At 41.3% G+C, this 10,052-nt stretch overlaps 1 long non-coding RNA gene across 1 annotated transcript; it reads right to left on the reverse strand.

The window, feature by feature from the left end:
• Positions 1 to 1,274: 1,274 nt before the first annotated feature.
• LOC131818791 (uncharacterized) lies at positions 1,275 to 9,080 on the reverse strand. The gene is made up of 2 exons (XR_009348940.1): positions 3,849 to 9,080; positions 1,275 to 1,611 (listed from the first exon to the last, which is right to left on the reverse strand). It is a non-coding gene; the product is annotated as an uncharacterized LOC131818791 (long non-coding RNA).
• Positions 9,081 to 10,052: the final 972 nt, after the last annotated feature.

A 10,052-nucleotide genomic window follows, 5' to 3' on the forward strand; every position in this document is an offset into this window, starting at 1 on the left:
TAAATAAGTACTAGGGATGTAATGTATAACACAACGACTACAGCTAGCAATGTCATTTAACATACAGGAAATTTTTTTATGAGAGTAAATTGTTACGAGTACTCATTACAAGGAGAAAATATTTTCCTTTCTTCTTTTTATTTATACAAGAAAGTGGATGTTAGCCAAAGCTATTTTGGTAATCATTTCACCATATATGTAAATCAAACCATCTCACTGTACACCTTAAACTTATGCAATGACGTAGGTCAATGATTTCTCAATAATATTAGGGCTAAAAAGCAAACAAATAATTGACTAATATGTATCTGAAAATATAAAAAATGAATATTTTTAACTATTAGAGTCATCATTGTTGGAACTGATGTGTTATGTAAAACTATCACCTTTTCCTACTCATTCCACGTTCCTCTTACTCTCAGCAAACACCTCAGTTCATTGTGATTCTTTTCCTAGTGGATGAACCAAATTCTCATTCTTCGAGATGAGACATTAGCAGTCCTGCCTGAATTGTGTTGTATTTTTCCATGGGTTTTAAATCACAAGACCTGGTGCTTTTAAGAGACACCCTAAGTGATCTCTTGCATTCTGGACATACTCTTGCTTACTTCCATTGTGTTGCAGCAACTCAATTCTCTTATCGTTATCAGGATCAATTACCCAGCCAGTAAGATAACTTCCTTCTTTGATTAGTCTTTCAGAAGTAAGAGACATCAAGTGCCCAGTTGGAAGTATCAAGTTCAAGTTCAATGGAATCATTATTGTATCTTCTGATTCCCTTGGAAATAAGATCTCTATAGAGCCTGCTCATGAAAACAGGAAGCAAAATATTTGCTATTGGATCACTTCAAGTAATACTGAATGGAGCCACAAAAATTTTTACCCCTGGATTCCTGATTTTGTGAAACTTATTTACAGTTATAAGAGCAGCATATTCTGGGCACTAATTTAAATCATATACAGCATCTATGAAGACATTGTTCCAGCCCAACAAGATACTGCCACTTACCTGGTAATGTAACTAAATTTTCAAAAGGCCAGTTCATTTTCTATCAATTCAACTACTTCAAAGGTAATGGGGAACATTATAGAAACAATGTATTCCATGAGGATGGGCTCACTGCCACCACTTCATTTGCTATGAAGTGAATTCCTTATCAGAAGCAATGTTGTGTGCAGGTTTCAAAAAAATTAAAAATAGAACTACCATATGATCTAGTAATTGCACTACTGGGTATTTATCCAAAGAATATGAAAACACTAATTCAAAGATATATATGCATCCCTATGTTTATTGCATTATTTTCAATAGCCAAATTATGGAAGCACTCAAGTGTCCATCAATAGATGAATGAATAAAGATGTAGAGTGTGTATGCATGTGTGTACACACACACACACACACACACACACACAGTGGAACATTATTCAGCTATTTAAAAAATGAACTCTTGGGATGCCTGGGTGGCTCAGTCCGTTAAGCATCTGCTCAGGTCATGATCCCAGAGTCCTGGGATTGATCCTGCTTGGGGCTCCTTGCTCAGCAGGAAGACGTCTTCTCCCTCTGCCTGCTCTGCTTGCAGCTCTCTCTGCTTGTGGGCTCTCTCTCTCTCTGACAAGCAAATAAATAAAATCTTTAAAAAAAAATTTAAAAATGAAATCTTGCCATTTGCCACAACGTGGATCTAGAGAGTATAATGTTAAGCAAAATAAGCCAAAGAAAAAGACAAATACCATACGATTTCACTCATATGTGGAATTTAAGAAACAACTGAGCAAAGAAGAAAAAAAAAAAGAGACAAAACAAAATACACTCTTAACTATAGAAAACAAGTGATGGTTGAAATAGGTAGGATTAAGACTACATTTACCTTGATAAGCACTGAGTAATATATAGAATTGCTGAATCGCTATATTGTACATCTGAAACTAATAGAACTCTGTATATTAACTACACTGGAATTGAAATAAAAATAAATTTTAAGAAAGAGAGTCAATGTCATGTGGAATACTACAATGGTAGAAAAGAACTGTTAGGGTGCCTGGGTGGCTCAGTGGGTTAAGCCTCTGCCTTCGGCTCAGGTCATGATCTCAGGGTCCTGGGATCGAGTCCCGCATCGGGCTCTCTGCTTGGCAGGGAGCCTGCTTCTTCCTCTCGCTCTTCCTGCCTCTCTACCTACTTGTGATCTCGCTCTGTCAAGTAAATAAATAAAAATTAAAAAAAAAAAAAAGAAAAAGAAAAGAACTGTTAAAGCACACAGTTGGTGGTTTTGGCAAAAGCACTATGGGCATGGAAGGTGTATCCATATCCAACGTGTCTATTCAATTCAAAACAAGGCACTGCCCTTTCCATGATGGAAATGGTTAAATAGAACCAAACTCCTGCAGGTAGCTGCAAAATCATCCTGGGGAAAGGGGCTATGTAAAGGAAATAGTGTTGGTCTCTAAGGCTGGCAACTGTGCACTCAGCAATGGCTACAGCCAGGATGGCCTTGGTACATGGAAGTTTAAGTTGCTGAAACGGTGGATAACCTCCATTCCTGCCATTACGGCCACTTGACTCATGAGTTCACTGGGCAGCAACAGAAGTGGCTGTTGACAAAAGCTAAAATGTAGCAAAACACTGGGTCAAACTACATACTTATTAAAACCCTCTTCTACTGAAAGTACCCTATAGTGGTCATTTACATGGAGCACACTTTTCTTCACATTCTTTCCCCACTCAGTGGTCTATCCAAAATACATCTCTCAGGATCCTGTGCAACCTATTTTCCAATCCTGTTTGAAGAACCTGAAAATCCAGCCAAGCCCTTGGCCATAACCCATGAAACTGTAGAGACTCTTAATTCTAGCCATTTGCTCCTCATGCCAAATGAGCAACCAAGGTGCACTGCTCAAAGTTCTGCCCACTGAGAGGATTTCCCTTCACAACTGTCCTTCAGGGATGTCCCAGAAAGTGTTGTGTGTCAGCTGGACAATTTCAGGTCAGTGCCTGCCTATCACACAGAACCATCTGCAAATCAGTCAGGAGTTGTTTTCCCCTCCTCACTCAACTAGGCACAAGGAACTTTCTGTAAATCCATAGAGGAGCACTGGGACAAAGTAATGTAGCATAAGTATGGACCATGGACATTTGGGCCATTTACTGATGCTTTTAATACTTCATATATACTTCCATTTACTTATTATATATCTCTCTCTTTCATTTGATAATGGAGTGCTTCTGTACATGCCCACATCTAACCCTACATTGGTAAGATGACACCTAGTCCATGAAGGCAAGGTCAGGGTATATGGTAACTTGGTAGCCCATGGTTAACTCTTCAGCCACTGCTAAAGTGCAATAGTAAAACAAAAGCTGTTTCTTAAAAAGAAGGTAGGTGTGTCTCGAGGATGCAGGGGTTCGTGCCAGAATTCTAAGTGTCTGTATTATGGATCTTCTATAGGGGCTGGCCAAACGTTAAAAACACCATTCCTGTCTGCCACTGACATTTTAAGAACCCTTGAATCTCCTGGATCATATGACCTAAGTGGCAGAACAGCTTATACATGGCAGCCTGGACTAGTTGAGAACCTTTTTCTCCTCCGGGCCCCAGTCAGTTTTGAGGTCACACAAAAAAGAACAGTGTAGCACCCCCCAATGAGGAATACACTTGTTCAGAGATCTGAAGGAGCACAGTAGGCATGGTGACTCTCTTTTGGTTGTAGGAGGGGCCAGATGCAACATGTCCTTTACTTTAGTGGCATTTCAACATGCCAACATTAATGATCCCCTAGAAATTTTACTGAAGTGGAAGGCACCTAGATTTTTAGGGAATTTATTTCCCACCCTCTGGCATGTAGTCTTACCAATGTGCCTAGGGTAACAGTGACTTCCTGCTCACCAGGGCCAATCAGCATCAATCAATGTCAGAGCCAGGATCCGGCAATCCCAGGTAAATGGTCCCTTTGGGGGAAGCTGGGAAAAAGAATAAAACTGCAATGCTTGGCAGGGTAATGGGATACTTACTCAGGAAGATGCAGCCTTTCCTGAATTCAATAAATTCTGGGTGTTAAAACTGGCTTGTGTCTGGGTGCTGCTTAAGAGGTAGTCAGTATCTATTTTTGATGGATGCAGTTGGACTTCTGTTCACATGACTTGGAACTATTCTATTTATACATATCAAATAAGAATTTAGTACTCTTCACATCTATTTCTTTTAGGAACATTAAAGTCAATAGCCAATGTCACATATCAGGCTATTCTGAATACTATGTTGGTTCTGTTGTCCATTAGAGTATTCCTAACCAGCTGGTCTTGGGACTAAATGCCACTAATCACTTGGCTGCCACCACACTGGGATCCTATCATTAAATTCATTTAGGGATCCCAGTTCAGTGGAGTTCCCACTGTAATACCTCATCTACAGAGAAGAACCAACCTTGAGCTCTTCAAAGATACTGAGATTCCTCTTACAAATTATTTCTCATGGTGAACTATGATTTCTCTATCCTTCCAGGGTTGGTGACCATGTCTAACATGATAAATCTGCTCTAACATTTAAATCTCCATAAGACTTCGATCACTTTCCTCTACATTGTACCAAAGAAATTCTGGAATTTCAACCTAACTTACTGTAGCTACATTTCCTTCCATTTTTCAACCTACCAACCAAAAAAACAAAGCAAAACAAAACAGACTCTCCAACTTAAGGAGCTAAAATTTTAGATCCAGAATCTATGCTTAGTGAGCCTATTTCAGTATATTCATGTCATCAAATTTTATACTCCTTGTACCATCACCCCATATCCCCAAGACCCATTCCCAAACATGTTCCCAGATTTGTCCATATAAATTGAAAAATCATGAAATTCTTTTGAGGTGTGGACTATCACCTCAGTGTTATATTTATAACTAATCTTTGGTATGAGGTATGAATTGAATCTAAGTGTAAGTGTGAAGCCAAAGAAGTGTAGCAGGATTTGGTCCTGAGGAGAATCAGCAGTGTCATTCAATGTATCTATCTCAGAGGAAACCACTGCATGTTCTTCAGGCATAAAAGGGTCAATTTCCTCAGGCAGTAGTGGAATGGCTGCTTCTGGTGGCAAGGATGACTTTGCAAAATTCAGGGGTTTGAGAGCAATCTCTCAGGGACAAGGGTACATTTGTAGGTATTCTGTATTCAATAGAAAAGTTCCAGCACTGTTGGAGCAACAAATCTGAGAACAGATGTATTGAAGAAGATAAGAACAGTTCACTTTATCTGTGTCACCTCTCTTCCAAGACAGCAGAATTCACTGCCAAGAGACATTCCATTGGTCTGCAATTTCCCCCATGTGGGAAAGTATGATCATATGAAAGAATACTCGGCCTCCCCAGTGGTGTGTGATGCTTCTCAAGAGGCTCACTTCTTTCCTGCTCTACCCAGAATACTGAGGTGATCCGCAAGGCTGAATGGCTGGGAGAGGCTGGAAGCACAGCAACCAGGGCTGGGAACTCATCCAAGATATGCAGATTCTATTAAATGCTTCACAGACTGTCAGGAAGCCTGCCCAAAAGCTGCTGCTGGGGATGCCTCTCCTGCAGTCTCTGCAAACTGCCCATTGGCAGCCCCAACCCTCCACATGCCTCATTTCCTCTACCTTGTGACTATCTCCCTGCACCCATCTCAGCAGATGCTAAGCATGAGCCTTTACAGACCTCTAGCAAACACACATAGAAAGCCAACTTAATTCTGTAGGATTTGGAAAAGGAACACAGACATAAGCACTTCAGGGAAAAACCGTAAGGGAAAATAAGGGAGGCTCTCAACACCAAGCCTGGCTTTGTGGGGTAGAGAAAAAGCATACATTCTTATAAATGTCTTCCATCAGAGGGAAGACAAAGTGTGGACTGGATGCATCCACACAAAGTTCTGAGAAAGACTCAGAATCCCTAGCCAGCTGACTAGTGACAGTATTTCTCTACTGAAGCCACTCAGTAGAGACTGGAGGAGGTTACTCCTTCTTCAAACGAAAAGACAGCAACACAAGACTTCAAGGAATATGAGAAATCAAGGAAACATGACACCACCAAAGAACACAATTTTTCAGTAAGTAACCTCAAAGAAACGGAGAGTGAAAAGTTGCCTGACAAAGAATTCAAAATTAACTTCTAAGCAAGCTTAGTGAGAACACTGACAGACAACCCAACAAAATTAGGAAAGGAATATGTCAACAAAACAGGAAGTTCAGTGGAGAGATAGAAGTTAGAAAAAAAGAACCAAACTGAAATTCTGGAGCCCCCAAATACAATGAATGAAATGAAAAGTGCAATAGAGAGTATAAACATCAGACGTGGTCAAGCAGAATAAAAAATCTGTTGGTTCAAAGATGAGTCATTAGAAATTTTCAGTCTGGGGCATCTGGGTGGCTCAGTTGTTGTGCGTCTGCCTTCGGCTCAGGTCATGATCCCAGGGTTCTGGGATCGAGCCTCGAATCGGGCTCCCTGCTTGGTGGGAAGCCTGCTTCTCCCTCTTCCACTTTCCCTGGTTGTGTTCCCTCTCCACTCTCTCTGTCAAATGATTAAATAAAATCTTTTTTAAATTTTAAAGAAATTTTTAAAAAGAAGAAATTTTTAGAGAAGAAAAAGAGTGAAGAAAGCCCATGTGAATTATGGGTTATACTATAGGAAAATATACATATTATGGGAGTCCCCGAAGAAAGAAAGGGGAAGAAAGCTGACTTGTATCCTTTATAATATCCTGTAATATTATGTAAACTGATTTCCTGAATTATTCTTCCTGGTGTGCCTCGCCAACATCACCATAATAGACTTCATTAAAACTTGATTACAGGGGCGCCTGGGTGGCTCAGTGGGTTAAGCCTCTGCCTTCAGCTCAGGTCATGATCCCAGGGTCCTGGGATCAAGCCCCGCATCGGGCTCTCTGCTCAGCAGGGAGCCTGCTTCCTCCTCTTTCTCTCTGCCTGCCTCTCTGCCTACATGTAATTTCTCTCTGTCAAATAAATAAATAAAATCTTTAAAAAAAAATTAAAAAAAAAATAAAACTTGATTACATCTCCTCTGGGCCCCCAGATATCACTGACTCTGATCAGGATACACATTAGTGCTCATTCAGTTCAGGCACACACCTTACCAAAAAAAAAACATCATTTGGAACATGCGTTTATCCTATCATATACAGATAGAGAAAAAATGGTCCTCTGAAGGATGCCCTATTAAAATCACAAAATGGGTGCTCGATTTGGCAGCACATATACTAAAATCACAAAATGGATAATGGCTTCCAAATGGCTCTCTCTTCTGCACATTTCTTTAGTCACCTTAAACTTTCAATTTTTAGGTCCCAAGACTGCCAAAATGCCACCAGGGGACCATTCTTTTTCTTTCCAGGCTCTATAATACCCAGATAGAACTCCCTTTTTCACCCAAAGGCACCCTCCCCCCAAATCCTGCCTCTTCAGTTCTGGCACAATGTATGCTGGACTGGCAACCAGTTCTAGGGCAGATAATAGAATGGGATCCACTGGGAACTGAGGGCCCATGACTGCTGAAAAGATTATTCTATAGGCCACAAGAAAGGTCTCTGCCAAACTTGCTACCCTTCCCCAACAGTATAAAGGTTGGCTAATGGGAGGTCTCCCTTTATAGGAAGTATGTCTTGTACCCAGTCCCATACCTGTAATTGTGTAGATCTTTAAACAAGGGGAAGATCTTAAATTAGTTCCCAGCACCATTTTTTTTTTTTTTTTTTTGAGAGAGGGAATGCATGTGAGCACACATGTGCATGTGAGAGAGTGGAGGCAGAGGGAGAGGGAGAGGGAGAGAATCCTGGGCAAGTTCCACACTTAGCAGGGAGCCCAACATGGGGCTTGATCTCATGACCCTGAGATCATGACCTGAGCCAAAATCAAGAATCAGACACTTAACCTACTGAGCCACCCAAGTGCCCTACCCAGCACCAACATTCTTAAATAGGACACCAGCTCTGGCTTCAGCCCATTATGTAAATACTTAATGGGAATGGGGGAGCCATTACAGGATCTGGGATGACAATGCCCATGATTCCCATCGTAATAAGCAGGCACCCCCAGCATGCTGAGGACCACACATCAAAGGCAAAAATATGTCATTGTGGGACATTATAGCTCTACTTGGCCTGACCTTATCTCATTTGGCTCATGATCTGGGCCTGGGATTCTCCCACTCCAGCTCAATGCTGTTTGGGCATTCAGTTACTTCACAGCTTTACTTGATAACAAATGGAGGTAAAAGTGACAGAAGACACAATGTGTATCTGTATAGGTAGAGCTCCTAAGACTACTTATATTCTACATCTGATGCATATGAGGTCACCTGGTAGAGCCAACGTGCCCCAGAGCATCCCTTGGTCTTCAGTCAGTCTTGCAATAATTTCTCAAATGTAGAACTTTGCCTTGAGGTCTTGGGTGTTCGCCCAGGATTCATACCATGAGTTTCCATCATCTACTACATGGTTCCTTAAAGGTACTACCTACCACTCAATCACAGATGACAGCACAAACAACAACCATCAGCTCAGGGATGAGGGTCTCAGCCCAAAGAGATCAAAGCATCCCGAATGATAACTTCAGCACAACCATAGTTCCAACCTTGATGCCAACTCAAGATATTCTATCACAGTTTCATGCCACAGCCCATCAAAGAACAATTCTAAAACCCCCGTCTGCTCCAAGTCCAACATACAGTTTTCCCAGCAAACCTGTACCCCCTTTAGTGGCCACTGTAACCTCCCAAATGCCCCCTTTAAAAAATCACTCACCTTCTGCCTTATCCCCAAAGTTTCAATCTATGTAGCCTTGCTTATTACACTTTGTTCCTGACTTAGCCAATGCCAACAGTATCTATCGTAGGCAACTTAACTGAAATTCCCAATTTCTCTGCTTATGTATATCTTGGCAACCTCCCTATTCTCCTCCCTTATACAACGTAGGCACACTGTAAGAAACTAAAGCTTACTGCCAGGCCCTTACTTACCGAAACATACCCAGGTCCTAATGAAGAACACGGGGACCTACTATTGCCTATTACCTACTCCAATGCATCAAGGAACACAAAGTAAATTATCTAAATTTGTGCTTGAACCACTCTTTTCCTTCTTCCTGTGTTGCCCTTTTGTTGTGAGCTAGCACCCTGCAAATTAGCCAATTTATATACACTGGTGCCTCACCACTTAATTTCACCTTTCGGTGAAATTAGCACTACACAAGTTTAAAACTCCACCTCCTTCCATGCTTAAGAGCTGGGATCTGGACACGGTAACTGCCCCCACACCACTCTCCACTATGCCTGCCACAACCACATCAGCTCCAATCCTTTTGTTCAACAATCCATGCTACACTCTCCACTACCCCCACATCACTACACCACTTCCTACTTTCCTCCACTTGCTGGATAATATCTATAAAACAGTTAACATGCTACCCAAAAAATAAAACTCCAACAATGCTGGACCAGGCACCTCAGCTTGGGTAAACCACTTACACAACTAATTCCCACGCCCTTGGAGGTCTTTGCTATCCATATTAACCACTATCCTCTTTGGTCACCTTCCAGTTCCTTTACTTCCCCCAGCACTTCCTCAGCCTCACAGGCTCTTCCTCATTATCTTTTGCTTCACAAACCTCATGCCCTTCCTAGCCTCTACCAACAACTGTTGTTATACACATAGCTATTAAAAGTATATGCCCCCTTATGTATACGCTAATGTACCCACAACAGGGTACACACAGGCTAGCTTTTAAGTCTATTATAAATTAGGCCTCATTTTTTATACACCACATTTTATATAAACACCACAATTTTTGGTATAATAGGCACAAGTCTAGGTCCTTTCAGTTCTGTGCCACAGTCTTAGCACCTAGAGGCCAACCAAACAATGTCACAACTCCTGGCAGACCACATATATCAAAAAGCCCAAGATTTAGAAGGCTTTAATAAGACAAAGTTCTGTAGCTGCTGTAGGAGCCAATAACATTGCCTTGGCATCTCAAGGTAAATCCTTGTAGGGAACCTCTGGCTGTATGTAGGTCAGT

The sequence above is a fragment of the Mustela lutreola genome, chromosome 16, assembly GCF_030435805.1.
Source record: "Mustela lutreola isolate mMusLut2 chromosome 16, mMusLut2.pri, whole genome shotgun sequence".
Classification (NCBI taxonomy): domain Eukaryota; kingdom Metazoa; phylum Chordata; class Mammalia; order Carnivora; family Mustelidae; genus Mustela; species Mustela lutreola.